The sequence below is a fragment of the Ambystoma mexicanum genome, chromosome 11 (genome assembly GCF_040938575.1).
Source record: "Ambystoma mexicanum isolate Mex_15411 chromosome 11, UKY_AmexF1_1, whole genome shotgun sequence".
Lineage (NCBI taxonomy): Eukaryota > Metazoa > Chordata > Amphibia > Caudata > Ambystomatidae > Ambystoma > Ambystoma mexicanum.
Window position 1 is genome coordinate 542,355,737 of NC_090934.1, and position 19,742 is coordinate 542,375,478.

General features: G+C 43.5%; 1 long non-coding RNA gene across 1 annotated transcript in view; it reads left to right on the forward strand.

The window, feature by feature from the left end:
* Nucleotides 1-3,500: 3,500 nt before the first annotated feature.
* Nucleotides 3,501-19,742, forward strand: part of LOC138503547 (uncharacterized) — a 386,624-nt gene continuing 370,382 nt past the window's right edge. The window contains exon 1 of the long non-coding RNA XR_011279660.1: nt 3,501-3,706. This is a non-coding gene — a long non-coding RNA (uncharacterized lncRNA). The remainder of the gene's footprint in view (nt 3,707-19,742) is intronic.

Below are 19,742 nucleotides of genomic sequence, written 5' to 3' on the forward strand. Positions count from 1 at the left end.
TTGGACCCGGTGTCAGGACACTCAAATTGTTATTCAGACTCAAGAACGAAGGCAAATTGGTCTGGCCACAAACCAATAATAATACAGTCTGTGTCATTCCCAGAGCACCAATCTTTAATTTGCATCCTCTGCAAGACTCTAAAGTCTTTGGCTCTAATACAGCCATGACCAGCTTTAGTGTGTAACCAGGAGAGGACTTTGTTTCTAAGCACCTCTCTGGTTTCAGTCCGCTCTGGTTTATTTATATTGGTAATGACAATGTTTCTTCGGTCCATCACAAATCCTCTCTGGAAAGAGTCAGTGGCCTCAGGCATACTGGACTTCTTCACCCGGATATCCTTTCCAAACAGCGAAAAAAGCAGATTACACATAGATTCTGAAGTATTCTGAGTTTTTTGGGAGGGTGACAGAGATCTTCCCAAGGGGGCTACGGTTGCCAATCCTGAGACAGGACCAGAGGCTGAAGAGATGGGAACAGGCTGGTAGCCACTGGTTTCCAGGTGAACAATTAGTGTAGTAATATTTTCATGCAACTTAATTCGACATGCTATGTCTGACATGGAAATAGACTCTTGGAGATTCATTGGATCAGTTTATTTAATTTCTATGTATTAATTAATTTATTGGTTGTTTGTAGTGCATCTATACATCACATGGTGCTTCAAGGTACATCAAAACAAGAAAGGGGGGGGCAAGGTAGCGTTAACAAACAAAACAGAAACATTCCTATTAGGCCTTGAGACATTCGGATTGTGCAAGGGATGTAAGGAGAAGGCATCGGGACAACATTCGGGGGAACAGGGAGGAGGAGAACAAACAGAAGCGCTCCTAGTAGGCCAAGGGCCATTCGGGGCATGCAAGTGCTATAACAAGAAAGTAGGGTGGGGAAGTGCAGGTACAAGTAGTAAAATGCAGCATTGGAATGCCTCACCTTGTAGTGCGGGGGGGGCTACATCAATATGCAGGTACAAGTCAGTAAAGATGCAACATTGGAATGGCCATAAAGGTGGAATGTGCTTAGGAAAGCCAGATAAGTAGTGTGATAAGGTAGGCATGAGTGCATGCAACTGGAAAAGCCTCCCCTCATGGCATGAGGGGCTACATCAGGCATGCAGACAAGCGTTCAGACAAGTTTGGGACATTTTGTTAACCTTGTCGGAAAGCAATTGTGATATGGTCTTGTCAGAGGATTCAACCCATGCAATAAAGTCAGAACTGCTTTTGCATTGATTAAGAACCTGTAAAATCGTTTCTTTAATATAGTGCCAATTTACAGGCTTAGTCAGACCCTCATTCAAAGCCTTCTTCAAACCCATATTTTTAATGCAGGACTTAGAGGCAACATTAGTGATAACACTTTGCATGCTGACCGATGGGAGCTGCAGTACTGGAGGACAGCCGCCATTAACCCAGCATCCCAGATCTGTAACCATTTGCATCATCCCTGACAAGCTTGCTTACCACGTGGACTTAAAAACCTGGGCCTGCCAATGGCAATAATGACCCCTGTATTGCTCTATCCAACTTCGGTCGCGTTGCCAAAGAGCACTTGGGTTCAGAACGCTGCTCTGTACACAAGTGTCCGGGGATGATACATACAGCCCTGGGGGACAGCAGGCTCAGGCTGGCCTACAAGGGAACAGGGCTCTCTGCGTCCTACATATTTTTACCAAAAACATTCCCTCCATTACTACTGTTTTTGCCAAAATGAATGATAAGCGACTTGTGATTGTGGGACACTTTTTTTTAACGGTGCCAGGCCAAATTTTGTACCGAGAATGTCAGAACCCAGAGCTGATGTTTGCTGTATCTGGTGGATCAAGTTGTTGTCATATGGGGTTTTGGCCAACAACACTGAACTGCTAAGGAGAAACTTGCCGTCAATTCCATTTATTTCATCTTTAAACTGTAGCTGTTTAAAATGTTTGGATTTAACCAACAGAATATCAGTTTGAATCTCTGCTAGGATTGGCAGCGGAGCAGCGCCCCGCCCCCTTTTCATGGCCCCTTGCTTCCCGGCCCCTTTCTGTCTTTGTCAGTGATCACCAGTGCTCTGGACTCGGGTGGTGTCCCGCTGTCTCCCGCTCTATGTCCCCCACGCGCCACACCAGCACCCACTCACCACCTCCCTGCTCGAATGCCCCTTGTTTTCCACAACCTTCTTCTGCAGCTCACCGAAGCCCTGCAAGGATTGGGGCAAACACTATAGTAAACCACATCTATAGAATCCAAATAAATCAGATGACCTGCCAATACATGGGCTGTTTCTATGTCTCCTTGGCCCAGAGGGCCCCATTCTTTAGTTGGTACGGGGATTATTGGAAACATAATCCGCGCAGGGCCTTGCTTTGCCATCCTTCTCTCTGCGTGCTGTTATTCACTGCCTGACCTAGTCTCGCCGCGGAGGGAGGGGCGAGGAGGGAGGACAAGAATAGGTGGGGGAGCAATGCCAGCATAGACCGGGGGACTTCCTAGTGACGTGGGCTCAGCTGTTCCGGATCAGTGGTAATATTAGACTTCAGTAGGTCAGTGCCTGGTATTATAGTCCCGTCGATGTATCACGTGATTCAGTTGCCTAGCTGCGTGTTTGCCGCCATCTATCACAACTAGCACACACCTGGCATACTGCCTCCCACTCCACCTCCCTCGGCAGAGAGGCCAAGGATTGAATGGGCATGTAGTTTCACTCGCTTCGCCCGTGGTTGATTTCAGGATCAAGTGCCTATAGTCTGGCAAGTCCTCTCGCACCAAATCGACATTCTAAACTTGCCTAGCGCCTTAGAGTTCATGTCCAAGGTCAGGCATGTGTTTCTTTTTTCACACATGTATTTGTATGATTGATGCACATGGATATTATTTCTTGGGCAGGGCGCGCAGGCAGGCAGAAATCGAACCGGCCACCAATAAAAGGAGGCCCACCATTGCAAACTGCCATTCTTAGTTTTCACGTCCAGTGAATACTAGCTATGGGGTTGTTTTAGTAAAAATGTGTTATCATTTAAAAACAAATTTACAGCTGCACAGTATATAGCGACTCATCAAACCGACCGACTATGGCCCACACAAACGGGCCCACACTCGCATGTTGGGCCAGCCCTGCGGGCCATGCCCTTGCCCCATACGCCAATCCGACTCTGGGTGCATGGAATTGTCCCCCTCAACTTGTGTGGGACTGCAAAATGCCCTCCAAAATTTTGGACGGCGGTTGAGTTTCTAAGTAGCCATTCTGATGTCTCTCTGCTTCCAGCCGGGCCTCGCGCGCGTGGCAACATCGTCTCTGGGGACTGAGGTAACAGCTGAACAATGTGTGTCTTAGAAAACCTTTCATCTAGCCACCGACTCAGTGTTCGTTTCCAGTAACCGCTCCAAGCAATTCCTACGACTGACGACTGCTGGGTGGGGAGGTGGGGGGGGGGGGGGGCTGCTGTAACTGACAGCATTCACTCCCCAGTCCCAGAGCATTCCATGGGGACTCTCTACACAACTCGATGCAAAAGGCATTCTTAAAGAGTATTAACGAGTACCTTCTTCACTATAATGTCAGCGGGGGTTGCGAGGTGTCCCCCACAGCCGTTTGCATAGAGTTAATAAAAGAAAAAAAGAAAAGGACCCTGCAGCGCCGGTTCCTGATCACGGAAGTTAATGGGAACAGACGTTGCAGGGACACAGGGAGTCAGCGGCACACAGCGAAGTGTGCTGTCGCAAGGTAAGTAAGGGGGTGTGGGAGCAGGTAATGAATTTGTTTTGGGTTGTTTTACCGTAACAACTAAACCATATTTTTTCAGCCAAAATTGCTGCGTTTTTCTCTGTCACGTTTTTGTCCGTTACAGTAAAACAACCCAAGTCCTACGTGGTTGCGGCACTCAGGACTCTCTCCTTATCTCTGATGTCATATAGTTTAATAATTAGTGTAGGGCTCACCCACTACCTGAGAAGGCTTGCCAGGTGGGCGAACTTTAATTCAATGGCATTTGTCAACGAATAAGGGATCATCATCCACCTCGTGCTCTGGCATTTCAGGAAGCCATTCAGGGGCAAGTGAGATTGGGCCCTTTCCCTCCACACCTGCCAGCAACCTGAAGACCTTAATTTGTTTGGCAGGCACCACATTTTCAAGGTACTCAAGTCTATTTTTAATGGATTTGTTGCCCTTGATAACTGATTCCAGCTCTTTTCCTATTTATTTCATTACTGGAGCCATTTGCGCAGCAGTTGATCTAATTCAGAGATTCTCTGCCGCAGGTTAGAGGTTTGTGCATCGGGGTGTGCCACTTTCTCGTTCAATGTATCGGACTTGTTGTCCAATCTAGATATGGATTTCTCAATTCGTCACAATGCTGCCAACACAGGATCTCTGGAAGGCGAGGTGGCATGAGACTCCCCCTGGCTAGAGTGTCTCCTGCATGGTGAGAAAAAGTCCAGCTCAGGTTGTTTTTCCTTTTTTCTGTTCGTCCCAGCCGCCATTTTATTTACCAGGCACAAGAGTTGGAGGATTAGTGAGGAGATATGCAGAATAATCAAACTTTGCCAAGAGGAATTTTACAATTATCCTGCATTAGTAGTTGCAATCCTACACCTCCATTATTGCTATTGGGTTTGTTGCATATTTTATCATAAAGTGGCTGGTAGTTAAGCTTCCACTCCATGCAAGCGTTCGGCTTCAGTGTGGGGAAGATGGACCTGCTGTATTACCGTCAGCCCACACAGTCTCCCTTCACTTATAGTGTTTCATGTCTCCTTAATCTACCTAACCACCACGACTCCAGAGCGAATAGCCCTTCCGCAGGGAAGGTAATAAGCACATCAAAGGCTTCCTTTCGTATTCTGGGCCTTCTCGTTCTTGCCCTCCCATCTGGGCCATCTGCCACTACTGCCGGTGCCTCAGGAAGAGGGCTACCAGCGACCGCTTCCTCGGTTTCCCGAACCACAGTCTCTGCCAAACCGGAATGCTCACACTAAGACAGGGACCTCCTGGGCTTCATCACTTGCTCAGGAAGGCATCGTAAGTTGGCACTGCAGCGTTGCCATCTTGGCCATGCCACCATGCTGATCTTTGTTGAATCCTTCAAAAAAATGTCAGGCCATTTCTACAATCAACATCACGAGTTCCAACTACACTGGACAACTTTGGAATCCATAATTTTTCACTTTGTTTCACAGTGTTCATGTATCACTTGAAATATTGCTGCATTTAGGCAAAATAGTGAAAAATATTGTTTCTAAGGATACCAGTAGTCAATTTACTATGAATCCATTGTATTTTAAAAACTGTGAAATAATGTGCACGAGATATACAAACAGTTCAAATGCAGTATTTCCCTAGGAATGGATGTACCTCAAGGATGATCTTGATACCTGATGATGTTACTGTGACATTTCTTTTAGGTTTTTAAATGTGATTTTAAGTTTTTTGGAGAAAACAATGAACAATAACAATGCAGTCAGTAGACCATTTGCACCACGTGCCCAACATCAAACCTAATTACCCCAGAAGAGTGTAACGCAGTATTTCTGTTGTACAGCCCATAGTGGGCACATACATGTCATTAAACCAGCAGTCTAACCCCGTGCATCATATCCATGTGGAAGGGGTAAAGTGGAGCACTAAAATGTCCTCAGAAGATCATGCTAATGGTAGCAGAAGATGGGGTAAAAACTGGGCATGAAACTATATGCTGCTCATCTGCTTTCAGGATCTTATCCCTCTTGTCTGACTCCTGGAAATTGACCATCATGGTTCCTTCCCTTAAAGCTACCCGTGTGTTTACCCTGGTGAGGTCCCTATCGCCCTCCTGCTATGACCAGTGTCCTATCACCTTGTGGGTTGACGTGAGTTGCAACAACATCAGTGCCATAGTCTTTCAGATCAGTCCCGTCCCACTTGATAGTTTAGGCACTCCCAGCAGCCTCCGAGCTGCAGCTTTTATATGATTGCTGAATTGCTCCACCGTAGACTCCTGCTGAAGGATCAACCTAATGGCACACTGCTGAAACCCTCGGACTGTCTCACGGATATCTTCCACTGTTGTCAATTTGTCATCAGCTACAATGGCTATTCCTGTCAGAGCTACTGGCCAGCCTGCCAGATTTCTTATGAAGTGAGTCTGGTGAGGTGGTCCAGATGTAGGGCCACCCACGTAGCCAGACTTTGCTGACTCGTCTTTCTCTGTGTTTCAGGGCAGCATTGTTGCCCTCATAAGGTTTTCACAAAGGTTCACATGCATCGCCTTCTATCAAGACATATGTGATGATACTCCAGCCCTCACAAGGAAAGAATGTTTGGTCTCTGTACACTGATATTCCATATTCCACTACATGTGGACATCTCAAATATATTGAACAGCCGGATTGAGACAATAGAATTATGGGACTGCCGTTCTTGCGGGTGAGATTGGTACGTGTCCTGCTGCGTGTGGATGTGGTCTACCAAGGACAGTGCCCTACTGTCCTTGGTTAAGAATTGGAGGTTGGTGTGAGACCTGCCATATTTGTGCTAAATACTCCAAATGTCAAAATAGAGGTTTTCTCAAACAGGTTCGTGAAATCTAGATTTGTGATATTCATAAGTGTTTTCAATAAGATTTGCCGACATGTGTTTCGACCTTAGAGGTCCTTTTCTAGGCTAATCATAGTCAGGTAGGATGTAGACGCTCGTGTTGTGTCTTAAAGTCAGAAGGGGGAGGCCCCTGTCGTAATTTAAGGTGGGTAATCCACGGCACTGATGGAGCCTTAATGAAGCTGGTACGGGTTGTCTCGGTCGATCGCACTGCAAACCCAAACCAGTGCGATTGACCCAGACCTCTAAGGTCGAAACATGTGTTGCCAAATCTTATTAACAACGCTTATGAATATCACAAATCTAGATTTCACACACCTATTTGAGAGAGCCTCTATTTTGACGTTTGGAGTGGTTCGCTCGAATGTGGCTGGTCCCACACAAACCTCGACATCTCAAATATATGCCCAGCGGGAATACAACCGTACCTGAGTACTTCTGACTACTATGTTTGGAGATCAGTCACATGTGGTTACTCAGGTACCATTTGAAAATATATTCTTAATGTTGCAGCAACCCAAACCATAAACCATATTGGGGCAGTAACATACACATATATGCAGAAACATGTACATACATGCCTTGGAAGCATCAATCTGGACATACCTGAGTGACAGTGTTACAGCTTTGGCAAATAACGCTAAAAAGAGATATTTCTAATGTACTGTTGTAAATGTTTTTCTCCGGTTTACTGTGAAATGCTATTGTAAAATGGACCATCTTTAGTTGGCAAAGTCTTCTTCTAGGTTCTTGAGATGTCCCCAGCCGACAGTGCTGGGGATGCTTGTGGTCTCGTGCAGAAGGGATGTGACCTAGCAGTTCGGGCTGGACTGGCCCTTTTGGGGTAGGACCAAGCCTGATTTGCATGTGGTTTTCCCCATCTGTAATGGCTCGGTAGGCTGTAAAACGATGTTCTCGAGGGTTGCCCAGAGCTGTGCCCGTGGTTATGATTAATTCAAAACCTTCCAGCCAGCACCTTTTTGTTTTGCTAAAAACACCCCAAGTGGGACGCGTATGCTCAGACGTGGGTCCCGAGTCTGCCGGGCAGAGACCCAAGCTACTCCTCACTGATGACGCCCAACAAGGCTGAAACATGTCTGGGGATACTTGTAGTCTCGTGCAGAAGGTATGTGACCTAGCAGTTCGGGCTGCACTGCCCCTTTCGGGGTAGGAGCAAACCTGATTTGCATGTGGTTTTTCCCCTTCTGTAATGGCTCGGTAGGCTGTAAAACGATGGTCTGGAGGGTTTCCCAGAGCTGTGCCCGTGGTTATGATTAATTAAAAACCTTCCAGCCATCCCCTTTTTGTTTTGCCCCAGCCGACAGTGCACCTGAAGGGCTACACATTGAACCTCGCCTAGCTTGCCGGAGCAGCTAGGGAGCAAGGACCGGTTTAGACCTAACCTCAGGCACCTGACAGTCTCTAAAGCAGCCAGGAACTGGCAATGCTAGTGCTTGCAATATACCACAGCACCAAAATGCGACTGTCTGCCCCTGCCAGCCATGCGGTCTGTTATGGTGGCTTAAATGGTAAATAAGCATAACCAAATGACGGATCATGAGGATCAAATTAGGGAAATGCAGCAAGCATGCATGCTGGACATGGGACATACATGGACATTTAAACTGGCAATCTGTGCCAATAGGCATTATGGGTAATTGTCGTCTAACTGTGTGACATGTACCGTTAATTATGCAAACATTCAATTGCAAAGTGTGCTTCTATGCAAATGTAAAAGTGTGCACTGGTGAAGCAAAGGAAAACCATAATGTGTTCTAGGTCGCACATTATACTAAAAACGAATTATGGGAAACTAGTCACTACAGTGCATTACTCAACTCACGGTCCTTTCTTTGAAGGTTCCAGACCTGTCCTAGTCTCAGTTTTGTTAGTAAAAACACAAGACACTTCTGAAGCTTAATCCCTCAAAAACGTCCATCCTTTCTAAAAAGGACCTGAAGCCTCTGGCTAAACAGAACTTGATTTCCGACATAATAGGCCATGGAGGTGGCTGTGTGAAATGTAAGTGGGTGGAAAAATGTGTTGATGACTCTGGTTTAGTGGCAGCAGCAAGTTTTCCTACCAAAAGCTGGCTTGAATTTGCACTTCTTTACACACTTTATTCCAAAAGTATATGAAGGAAAGGCTGCGTTACTTTGCCTCGTCCCCTCGCGTAATCTCGTCCAGAATGAGGTTGCCATTCCCCCTCCCCCTGTTCTGTAGGCAAAATTACTCCACTGTTTATACTGAACAGCAAATAACAGAATGAACACACAAACAAAATGCAGGACTAGGTATCCTACACACACCTGACAAGGCAGAACTATTTTTTATTTAGAATCACTGCGCAGCTAGCCAGATAGTATTTGACTTCAAGAGGGAAAACAACAGTAAAGAGCAGGATTAGAGAAAGTAATCCCACTCCACCTGGAGAGATGAGAAATAGAGTCTGGCTACCTGTGTCGCACGCCGACCACCCTGCCCACCCTGCCCAGTTATATCTGCCTGACAGTCGTGTGACAAATCAACTTCCGGGGCACCAGCGGTCCAGGGACAGCGGGGCAGGGCGGTGAGGCCGCAACAGTATGGGACAATACTGCATGCTGATGTACCCATGCCAACTAGCTTTCTACTCGCCAAGTCAGCCGGAGACTCTTTCTGGGCAGCTTTTTCCACACCAACCACATCCTCTCGCCCAACTCTGGCAGGCTTACGAAATGTCCGATTATGTCAGCCTGTAGATAAGGATGCCCACCACCTAGCAATCTGTAATGCTTATTTGCTTAATATGGTCCAAGCCTTTTAGTGCAAAGGTGATTCTCTGCATACTTTATAACTAAAATTCCTTTCAGTTATGGTTTTTACTTGTCTCGAATTATATAAGCCATATTTCCAATGGGTGATCGGGTCAGATCTTTTTGGGCGGGTTTATGATTGACAGTATGACATTGTCTTTTCCATTTCACCTTCTTTTTAGGCCAAGGTTCCACATTGGCCCCTCTCTGCCTATTATCTGGAATAAAGTCTTTAGGAAAATAACTGTTAAGAAGAGAAGGGGGTGCCTCAACAAGGAGGATGCTTTGACTTCTGGCTGAGTTGCTGATTTTCTATTCCTGTCTTCTCCAGCTGACTAAATGGTGTGATCTTTTGGAAATCACTTTGTCCTCCTGAGGCTCAGTTCTTTTAGCTGTCAATATTGGGGTTGCTTGAAATAGACTAGCAATCACAATTAAGGGCTTTATGATGTAAACTGTACCTAGAGGCAAGTTACACTGTAAAATGAACCCTGGAAAAATTGACTACTGAAAAAGAAGAGGTCAAAAGATATGTTACTGACAATAACCAAGTTAGAAAATGAACAGAGCAAAACATTCCAATGTTTTAAATTTAATTACAAAAACCATGAAATGGATGACAACAAAAAGGAAAGGACTTGTGGCTGTGATTAGTATGGTCCAGCTCAGGTGTGGAGAGCGAGGAGGGTTGAAATTGTGCTCGGTGGTTTGAGTGGTTCCCCCCATTTGTAAAGTATACTTTTGAAAGTGGAGACAGGTAAGTGCAAATAATGGGGTGATGTGTTTAGCTGGGCGTCATGTGGTCATTCTCTAGGTACTGCTAAATTCATGAGAAGGCAAAAGCACATTAAAAAAAGAATACATATATTAGCAAATAATTTGCTTTTTAAGAAACACATGTACAATAATGCACTATTATTTTTTAGTTTCGTCATTTCAAATGTTGTTATTTTTACACTTAACATTACGTTCAGTGTAAAATTAGCTTTGTTTACCTCTTCATTATGAATACTTACATTTCAGTCCAAGATATTATTCCTGAGATTTTATAACATAGAACACAGCATACATTCCTTATACTTTTAGAAGTGAAGGTTGTATCACCAACTTCAGCACACGTGGGAACCTGATTCAGACAAGGGGTGAAGTCCAAGGTGGCACCTTATCTGTCTACAAGTGAAAATAAAAAGTATCGGACCCTCATAAAGGGAGACAACATAAGACTCTGCCCCAGAATCACTTTCTTTCCTATCTAAGAGCTGCCATTTTGGTTCTACATGAAGGGGTTGTCCACTACGTCTTCTCATCAGCAAAGTGATCAAAGGACTTTTTCTCCTTTTGTCAATTTTCTTATAGTTGTGGAATGGGATCAGTTACACAAAGTCATGAGGTTTACTTTGCACCACGTAAAACCTTTACAATGTGTATTCCAGAAGTCTCAAATGTGTATCCAAATTCTTAGTCAAGTAGAACATTTAATGACACTGTTTATCATGTCATAGCATATTCTTTGACTCCATTGGCACTGCAATGGGTGATATTACCCATGACATTTGATTCCTCCCAATGACATCCCCCAAATGCTACATATGGATAAAACTCCCCCAATAAATGATACATGATAGAATAACTTTAAAGCCTCAATAAAACATGTGTACGTATCTCAAAACTCTGTAGAGGACACGTTTCATGAAATACAATGTTTTTAAATACATTTCTTTATTGAGTTTTATGCAACCAAAATCAAATCGTATCCTTTGAAAAAAAACACTGAAATATATGATATTTTTCAAACTCCCGCTCCACTTCCCTGCCCACGCCCCCCTCCCTCACGCGCCCCAAGCCACAAGTGCATTGAATAATCTGAAATAAAAAGAAGCAGAACGATGAAATAAGGACTCACACTGCCCACCAGCTGCATCTCTCATCAATCCTCCGTGGGGATCATACTACCCGAACATTGAAACCTTCACAGGGGCCTCTCATCGAAAGGATACAACAGTCCATTCGCGTAACCACGTCAATATTCACCCTCTCAATCCAAACCAGCGTGACCAGTCCTGCGCTTGCCGATGTCATCAATTGACACTGCCAATCGGTTACTCTGGGGCTTGCAGAACAATACCATGTCATAGCTGTTCTCCGTTCTGGCCAACACCAAGGCCAGATCAACCATCTTATTTATTTATTTCAACAATTTCCTTCTGTGGAACCGTCCCATTAGACATCAATGGGGAATCCTTTACCCAAGAAGCCCCCATATCTCTGATCTGTGCCAAAACTTCCCCCAGAATCTCACCAGAGTCGGGCATTGCCTGATCATGTGCAGGTAGTGGGCCCCTTCTACCCGTCTAGGGCACAGGTCAGGCCTGTTCGGGTTCATTTTGTTCATTCTCCTTGGCATCAAGTACGTTCTTCGCAATACATTATACTGTATCAGTCTAAGACGGGCGTTTCGGGACAATGCCTTTGTGTACATGCAGATATTTTGCAACAGATCCTCCTCAAATACTGCTAGGTCCCTTTCCCAGTCCTCTCTGGCTCTCATCTCCGCCCCCTCCCTACCGCTTAATAACAATCGATAGGTCATGAATATCGGGTGGCCCCCATCTCCTAGAGCATATAAGCCTTCCACCAGAGGTGAGACCGGAGGTTCCTTCGGTAGCATGTCTCACCATTTACGTGCCCTGCTTGTGATGCCTGCATATGGCAAAAACTGACCTCTTTTCCTGACCAGGGAAGCACACATGTCTGGGAATGGTCTCAAGAATCCCCCTTCAAGCACATATCCATATGTCGCCAAGCCTAACGCTTGAAGGTGTCTCCTACCCATATACCCCATGGGCGCAGGGGTCGGGGGTGAATACGGCTTTTCACAGCCCACCCACCTGAACGCCCATTTCCATCTACCCCTACCGAGGTATATCAAGTAAGGCCATCTTGTGTCATTAGTGGATAGTCATAGGAAATGTTTAGTGTTATGTGGCAGCATCGATCCAGCCTGTACTCTCCATTCCGGGATCTCGTCATCTGACAGCCACTGCGTGATTAGCTGAAATTGTGCCTCCGGGTATTAGGCTGCAAAGTTCAGGGCCTGTAATCCCCCAAAGTCGTACGGTTCCTGTAGGTTGGACAACGCCACACACTTGTGGCTGTTCACCCATAAAATATCCCTAATTTTAGCATCCATCCTTTTAAAAGTACTTCTAGGTATTTTGTATGGCATGCTAGCAAAGTAGAAGTCTGATGAGGACCTCATGATGAAAGAATACAATTAACCTCAAATATAGGCACTGGTTCAATTTGGGCCTGGCTAGGTGGACTACATGCTTGTCCCTGGAGCTACATGAAATCAGATGCCAGAGTAGGATAACAGATTATTTATTGTGTTTTGTTTGTGTTTGTGTGGTTCTTTACTTACAAAAGAGATTGTTTGCTTCCACTCTGTGCACTTAGACAACAGAGTCACTGCAATATTTGCAACAATTTAATTGAGGACAGGACAGCCTAACACGTGTTTCGAGCTTGAAGGCTCTTCCCCTGAGGCTGAAAACAACATATACACCAATAATGCAGAATTGCAGCATAGATGGAAATCAGTGCAATGTTATCCAACACACAAGGGAGGCACAGTTGGTAAATGATTGGTCATTAATTAGGCAAACAGATTAATCAATGGGCAGTAACCAAATTAAATTAAAGTATAATTGCCCATATTGGAACACATATCAAAATATTAAACAAAACAAATTGTATGGCCTTTGCATGTAAACAAGGATATTGATCACCTGTTAGATGTCGCAGAATTTTCAATTTTGAATGGATGTAATATAGCCAGAGAAAACAACAAAACAAAAGAGAGGGGAAAAAGGCACAGCCATATTAGCAAAGAGTCCATAACGGTTCAACAGGTGCACTTATACTAGATGCACGAAGGCCAAGTTGATACTTTACACTACAAAATTAATGTTGTACATTTGAGTTCCTTGTTAGTCATGCGTAATGCTAGAGAGAGAAATGAGGGGTATGGTTGTCAGTGAGAAGTTTATGAGCAAGGCTCCATAGAAAGAACCGCCAGTGGCTCTAGAATACTGTTCCCAATTAGCAATTAGTTATTGTAAATCTTTTCATAACCATGGGCTCTACTGAAAATGAAGAATATTGCTGTCACTTGCTCTGCATTTAAAGTGAATTACTGCCAGCCAATTATATTAATCAAGAGTAATTAATAAAAATAAAACAAGTGCACATACCTATATATGTCGCTGTTGCGACATAATGTCCCTCTAATTAGTTGGGGACAATTCTTCAACCACATTGGGCAGGTTGCAAAGCACGTAGGTGAAGCAGGGAGGAGAAGGGGAGAAAGTACGCTAAATGAGTCTGATTAACTAAGCCAGATGGTCACATGCGCTTTCTCAGCCCCTAATGGGCCAGCTAAGGGACGTGCGCAAAAGAACTCACCAGCGTTTCCACGTTTATGCCAAGTACAGAACCGAGTGCGGCAATGGCTTGTTCCTTTTTTATCATTTCAACAAAGCTAGTGCGTGCGTCATGTTATTGATGTGCGGCTGTTGCGTGCGGCCATGTTGGATGTGTGGAAGGCAGCATAATAGTACCTGATAATCAGTTACACAAAGTGTGCGTGGAGGTTACCAGCTACATCTAATGACCCTAAAAACAAATTATGCGTGGATGATGATTAACAATAAGACAATCCACGGAGAGATGGATTGTATATAGCAAAAGTATAAAGGGAATTAGTGTGGTCATGATTAGTAAACCGCGCATTAGGTTATTCAAAGGCATATAATTGGAGAGGTGATCCACAGAGATCTGCGTTCTTATCTGCACCTTTTCCATAAGTATAGGGTGAGCCAATATGTCTTTGACTAACCCCGTCCATGCACTAAAGATTGATTTTAAAAAACTGGCTTCCGCACACCCGTGAAGGGCAACATGCATCTCCGGTTGTGGACAAAGTACATATATTTGCATAATGATTGTAGGCAGTTGGCCCAATCTTATTCATGAGTTCAATTAAACGACACAGGTAACACATCTGCTGTGCATGGCTTCAAAGGAACACAGATAGTTCATGGTCTGTGTTAAGTCTGTGTGCAACAGTACAGTATTGACATATAAGGCAGGCTTCCAATGGCCTAAGCTTGAGAACAAGGTTGCGCCCTCGCCGAGGTAAAGATACTTTTGCCATATCCACAAATCTGATTAGTTGTTTATCCATTTGGTGAGATTTTTGCCAATGAATTGCCAAAGGATATTTTGACTCGTGATTTGAAATAGTGGACAGGTGTTACCCCGCATTCTAATTTTGGGATGCCGAATTGTACTGCCTATATAGTGCTGTCCACATATGCAGATAATACAATACACACACAATTTGGTGTTACAGTTGATAAAAGAATTAACATTGTATGTTCCTAGTTTACCAAAATCTACTTTTCTAGTTTCAAACACGTGGGCACACATTGAACAACCCCCACATTTGTAGAAGCCATTGTTATGGGCTTGGTGAAGCCAAGTATGCTTAGATTGTGGGTTGGACATGAATGATGGGCCCAGTATATTCTTTAGAGTTCCCGCTTTGTTGTAGATAAAATTGGGGGAAGGATCCAACCATGTTGTGATGTCTCTATCTAAATGGAGTAAATGCCAATGTCTTTTGACAATTGTATATATACTTGAACTATCTGCATTGAATCGTGTAATGAATTTCAGTTTGTTACTGTGTGTTGTGTTTGTACTTGTTTTTGGAGTGAGCAGGTCCACCCTCTTGATGCTTTTAACAGCCTTCAGCCTTGGTTAAAATCTGATGATCATAGTCTCTTGCCAAAAATATTTGGCATATCAGATGACGTTCTTGTTTGAAGTCAACAGTGTTTGAGCTGTTCCTTCTTTCCCTTATGAATTCGCCCTTTGGAATATTAGAATTTACCGCTTTATTTGTGACAACTGTTGGCGGGTTGTACTGCATTAACTGAAGTAGATTTGCGGAATGTCCTGGTCTCAAAACCATGTTCTGATATGCTGATTGTTAAGTCAAAAAAAGTTAATGCATGTCTCACTATGTGTGTGTGTAAATTGGATCCCCCAATCGTTGGTGTTGAGGTATGTCACAAATGCATTTAGGCACTCCACTGTCCGAGTCCATACCATAATCACATCATCTATGTAGTGTTTCCAAACATAAATATATTGCAAAAAAATATCATTAGTAAATGCATACTGTTGCTCATACTGGTGCATGAAAATGTTAGCTAGGGCTGGCTCAAAGCTTGCCCCCATAGCTACACCAATTAGTTGTTTGTAATAGGTGTTGTTAAACAGAAAAATATTATTGGAGAGTGCACATGCCAATAAATCTTTCACCATTTCAATATGTTCAAAATACGAAGTGGAATGCTCACGAAAAATATAATCCACACTTGCTATTGCCTTCTGATGGTCTACTGAGGTGTACAAAGCCTTCACATCAAGTGTGACCAACAACAGATTCGGAATGATACTTGAAAATTCTGAGACATCTAGCGGGTGATCAATATCCCTTTTTACATGTAATGGCCATACAATCTGTTTTGTTTAATCTTTTGATATGTGCTGCAATTATACTTTAATTTAATTTGGTTGCTGCCCATTGATTAATTTGTTTGCCTAATTAATGACCAATCATTTACCAACTGTTTGTTGGATAACATTGCATTGATTGCCATCTGTATTTTTGTATTTGCATTTAGTTTATTTATAAAGCGCAGCCAGGCCTGGGGGCATAAGGGCGCGTAAATGAGGAGCTAGTTACAAAGGAGCAATTAAATGAGTTACGTTGCAGTTACAATTACAGGAAGGTTACAGTTACATAAGTGTACAACAATACAGTAAGCCAAGTTCCAAAATAGTTAAGGTCATCTATGCTGCAATTCTGCATTAATGGTGTATATGTTGTTTTCAGCCTCAGAGGAAGAGCCTTCAAGCTCGAAACACGTGTTAGACTGTCCTGTCCTCAATTAAATTGTTGCAAATATTGCAGTTACTCTGTTGTCTAAGTGCGCACTGTGGAAGCAAAAAATCTCTTTTGTGAATAGTACTTTTGACTGTGGGGAACTTGGCAGGCGAGAGCAAAACAAAACCATACGTCACTGCACAGTAACCCCCAAATGCACTCCAAAGGGCTTCTCTGAACCCAAAGTTAGTATGGTAGTATGTATGTGGGGACTCATCAAATCGTCAACGGCCCCACTTAACACACTCCCGTATGAACTTCAAACACAATTCAATAACATTCCAAACAGGTTTAGTTTAATAAACATAAAAAGTACCAATTAAGTGTTGTTCAAACAAGGAATCGCAAAAATAAGTTTCAAACCAGGTAGTATTTTTGGTCTCAACTTAAAGATTCAGTCTACTGCTGATACATAAATCTCCTATACACATCATGTCAGTTTAAACAAAATGTCACTTCAAACAAAAAACACTTCACATAACTCATGATCAAACAAAGCATGTCAACATTATAACATATATTCATAACCCCACAAGTCGAAAATCCACACTTTGAAATCAGATATTGACAAATGTACAGGCAATAATCAAATCTCTTTCTTTTGTACAAGTATCCGAAAAGACTTCTGTATGTGGTGCTACATAGCCGTTGCGTTTCGGATTAAAGAACAATCCATCATCAGGGCAAACAAAGCCTAATCGTTCCAAATGACGTTCACACTTGTATAAGTTCACCTAAAAGAGTACAGATAATCACCCATCACGATACTAATTCCGTATTCAACAGATCAAAGATCGTATTCCATCATCACCAAATATTGACCTTTACACTTGAAACAGGGAATTTAAACCACTGGAAAGATCCTATCCAGGAAAAGAAAAATTGCATATGTCACCCATGTAGGTAGTACAAGCTTTGCCAACTACCTCACTTTTACGCCATAATTTATCATTTATAGCCCCCTCCCACAACAGATACATGATACCACTCCGTGAATACACTAATAAGCCCAAACAAACTAGTGCAAGGGGCATCCAGGAGACAAAGCAACCCCAATATTAAATCAGGCTGTGTACTCACCCCAATTGGGGAATCTAGATGTCACCAAAGTGGACAATAGCAGGGTCAGAGGGTTCCAGAGTGCCAGACTCCAACGTACAACTCAAAGAGACATACAGCGCTTTGCTGTACAAATGCAGCTGATAACGACCACCTGTGACGGCCAAACATGGTAGATCTCATAAGTCAAGTCCATAGTATTTAACCAGTATCGCCACACTAACAATGGCGCTATCCCGCCCTGGTCCCATGCCATCTAGTTCAGCCTTGAGCTTACCTGCAATTCAACGCACAGCTGTGCACTCGAAAACAAAACTCTCCGACACTGAATGGCCCCACTGGTCCACCATGTAATTAGATGTGTCAAAGTAGTAAAACCGTGCATGCGCACGTTGCCTCACATCGCGTAATCCGCCTTCATAGAATGGCGAAAGAGTTCACATCACAACACGTAATCCGCCATCATGAAAGAGGAAAAGTTCACACCGCATCAAGTAATCTGCCATCACGGGTTGGGAAAATTCGTACCTCCTCATATAATCCTTCTCATGACGCCATCATGGAGTAACAGTGTTCGCCAATAGCATACCACATTAGGGTATGCAAAACCAAGTGTCCCAACATTTCAAAATGTACCTTAATTGTGACCTGGCAGGGGGGGTGCAGATAAACCAAAATCTGCCTATGCCCCCATGCCGGTCAGAGAAGTGTTGTAAAACTATAATTCTTCAAATTGATGGATGAATCCCATCTCTGTTAAGTGTCAGGGGGAACCTATTACAAAAAAACTCAATACAGATCCACATTAGCCCTAACATGGGGATATCTGTACTCAAATAGCAACTCATATAAACCACTAGTTCTGTCAGAGTCTTATTCTGCTCACAGTCTCTCTCGCGTATTCCTACATTTAAATGGCATTTCCAACTGGTACTACCATACATTTACAAAATAATCATTCACTTCACTATACCTGATAACATTTCCCTATTATGATCACATTTTTCATGCAAAACCCCAACATTTCCTCAGCTGTGCTTCCACACAGGATAGCATAAACTTCACTTTTTTGATTTAGTCAAGAATTACACACTTAAGCTGGGCTACAGTGTGCCTAGCTTGATGGAAATAGCTTGCAACTGGGGATTTTTGATTATTCGTGCGAATATTCGATTTGTGCTCAGACCAGCGTGCTTTAACCTTCCTGGTTGTTATCCCTTCATAATATAGGCCACAAGGGCGTTTTAGTCCATACACTACATTTGTAGCATCACAAGTGCAAGAATGCTTCAACCAAATTGGTTTCCCGAAATGCAGATGTGCAATGCTATTGCCTCTAATTACATTAGCGCAGTGTGGACAATTCTAGCATGGAATTGTTCCTTTGTGTATGGTCTTGGTTGTAAGCGTCTGCATTTCAGCCTTCACCAGGCTTGACCTCATAGCTCTATTATTCCTGTAGGTGAACCTTGGTACTTGAGGGAATAGCTGTTGTAGGCGGGGGTCCATCTGCAGCATCTGCCAGTTATTCTGGATTATTCTTCTAATCCTTGCACTCTGGGTCGAGTACATAGTCACATAGACCAAAAGGTCTCCAGTTTGTGTTGGTTTAGGGGCTAGCAGAGTCTCTCTTGCTATAGTCCTTGTTTTACCGCAATTTCCTGGATCGATGTTGTATCATACCCCCTTGCTACAAATTTGTGCTCCAGTGTCGCTGATTGTCGTTGATACTCTGATGATTCCCATATGTTCCTTCTGTACCTCAAGAATTGACTCATCGGTACACTCTCAATGGTTCTCCGTGGGTGGAAACTGGTAGCTAACAGTAAGCTGTTTCTGTCTGTTGTTTTGGTAAATACTCTTGTCTCCAATGCTTGTGCCAGAGTGTAAACCTCAATATCCAGGAAATGAATGAGTGATTGACTGGTTTCCACTGTGAAATGAATCCTTGGATGCATCTCGTTCATCATATCAAAAAAAACATTCAATTCATCAGCTGGTCCCGTCTATATCCGAATATATCATCGATATATCTCAGATATAGAGATAAATGCTGCTGCCATCTTGGTGATGATAACACGTGCTCATGCTCCAGGTAATACATGGAAATGTTGGCATAGCATCGGGCCATGGCCGCACCCATGCTTGTGCCCGAGATCTGAAGAAAAAACCTATCGCCAAACTTGAAGAAGTTGTTATTCAAGACCAATTTTAGGAGTGTGAGGATGAAGAGGTGATCGCCCAGACAATTTTCAGATCTTGTCAGGAGCCATTTAACGGCTTCTAAGCCTGCGTCATGTACAATATTTGTGAA